A 2338-nucleotide genomic window follows, 5' to 3' on the forward strand; every position below is an offset into this window, starting at 1 on the left:
TATTTTGGGTTTTCTGATGCCTGTTACCAGATCCCGCCAACACCTCATGATCACACAGGCTGGCATGCTTCTTCCATGTGGACTTGTTGCTTCTGTTAGATGGTCGCCCATTTAGACCCCAGATGCTATATCTTTTGATAACTGGGCATCATCAGCTTTTTTTGAATACATTTTCTTATGCACCTGTTTTGTCTTCAGCAATTGTGCAAGGTGGGTGAGTATCACAGAATGCCAGGTTGTTATAACAAAGTGTTCTTGCATTGAGGGAGGGTTTGAGCAGAGGCTCAAAGTCCATCTACTTTCTCAATGTATTCCCATATATGTACATAGGCCAATACCTCTATTTCAATGAATATATTTACATATGTACACATCTATGCTTATACCTCTATCCATAGCTTTGCCTCCTAGATCATTCCTGTTTCTTTTTACCTTCCTCATGCTCCACCACCATGCTTGCCCTTCTTCTGCCTCATAGTAATTCCTCTCAGCTAGATTGCTGCTGCTCCAACACCACTGGGATCTCTACACCCACCTCATTGTTGCTTTTAATTCCCTAGTTGTTCCCCTGTCTATGGCATTGTCTGCTCACCACTCCCTTCCCTCCCCTCCTCCTCCCCTCAAGTCCCTCTGGAACCATCAGTCCCGTTGCTTTCTCCTTGGGCTTGCTTCCATGCCTATCTTATATAGCTAAGCAAAACAACAGTGAGAGAAAATTAAAAAAACAAGATTGAATAAATACATTACTGAATTCCAGATCTGTTCACTGACCTTTATGACTATCTCCCCACTGGTCCCAGTGGGTTCTGGGAACTGCCCCTCCTAGCCTGAAGTCTATTTTGGGGGCTCTTCAGGGGCTTTGTGGCTTGGCTTTGCTCCTGTTGCTGATCTGTTATGCTCCCTTCTTAGTTCACTCACACAACTCATTTTATTATTTTATTAATCATTTTATTGGGGGGAATCTTACAAATCTTATGACAATCCATCATTCAATTGAATTAAGCACTATGTGTACATTAACATTTCCAAAACATTTTCTTTCAGATTGAGCCTTTGGTATATAGCTCCTCTTCCCCACCTGCATGAATCCTTGATCTATCTATCTATCTATCTATCTATCTATCTATCTATCTATCTATCTAGTTATTTGTCTTACACTGCCTGTTGTCTCCTTTCACCCACATTTCTGTTATTCATCCCCCTGAGGGATGGGCTATATATCCAACCTTGTGATGGGTTCCCCTTCTCCCCCTCCCTCCTGCCCCTACCATCCCCCAATCCTCATATCACTACTCCCACTACTATTCCTGAGGGTTTTATCTGTCATGAATTCCATATGTCCAGTGCTCTTACCAACGTGTATTCCGTCTAGCTGGATTTGTAAGGTAGAACTGGGTCATAGTAGTGTGGGGGCTAGGAAGCCAATATTAATTTTGAATAAAATTGACTTTATTTTTTGGGGGTTCAACAATGCATGATTTTTATTCTCTTGCTCTGTGAGCTTATGTCAGTTTTAGAAAAAAATTAAACTAAGGGGAAAAACTGAAGATCTGTTATACCATTTGTGCTTCAAAAAGAATGTTGTTGTGGTTTTTTTTAAAGAGATAGCCACTAATGGGCTTGAGTACAGCAGTCTTCTTGGTCTTTTACTTTAAAGTTTATTTAAGAATGGTTTTTAAAGAAGAACGGGGTAAAAAAACAAACCACTCTCCCATTCCAGAATTTAAGCAGGGGGCAGCAGACAGTTACACTCAAATAAAGTTATGGCAGCAGTTCAAATGTGACCAAAGTAAATGTGTATTTTCTGAACAGCTAGGACTCTTAGCAAGGTTAACACTAAATCATATCTGAAATACATTTTTAAAGAAAATGCACAAAAACCAAATAGGAATTTTGAGATGTTTTTCATTGAAGGTAAATCTTAATGCTATTAAATTCACAAATACACTAGTTGAAACACCCAATGCTAGTTGTTATCTAAAGCACACATGGCAAACATACAAATATCCACTCTCTCCGCGGGTCAGCACCCATTCGTATCATGGTTTGGAAATGGGAGACTCGATTCCCCTGGAGCTGCAAGTCAGCAGGTGTTTCTTTACAGTTAACTTTAGCAAAATTCATGCAAAATAGTGATTAACAATGATCTTCTTTACTTGTTAACTCACAAGGAAAAACCTTCAAAACTGCATTTTGTTAAAGTTTCTGTACTAAAATGTAGAAAAACTGAACTACACAAACATTGAAAAGTTAAAATTCCTTAATTTTTTTAAAACAATTTATTAGGGGCTCATACAACTCTTATCACAGTCCATACATAGACATACATCAATTGTAT

This window comes from Tenrec ecaudatus, chromosome 12 (genome assembly GCF_050624435.1).
Source record: "Tenrec ecaudatus isolate mTenEca1 chromosome 12, mTenEca1.hap1, whole genome shotgun sequence".
NCBI classification, from domain to species: domain Eukaryota; kingdom Metazoa; phylum Chordata; class Mammalia; order Afrosoricida; family Tenrecidae; genus Tenrec; species Tenrec ecaudatus.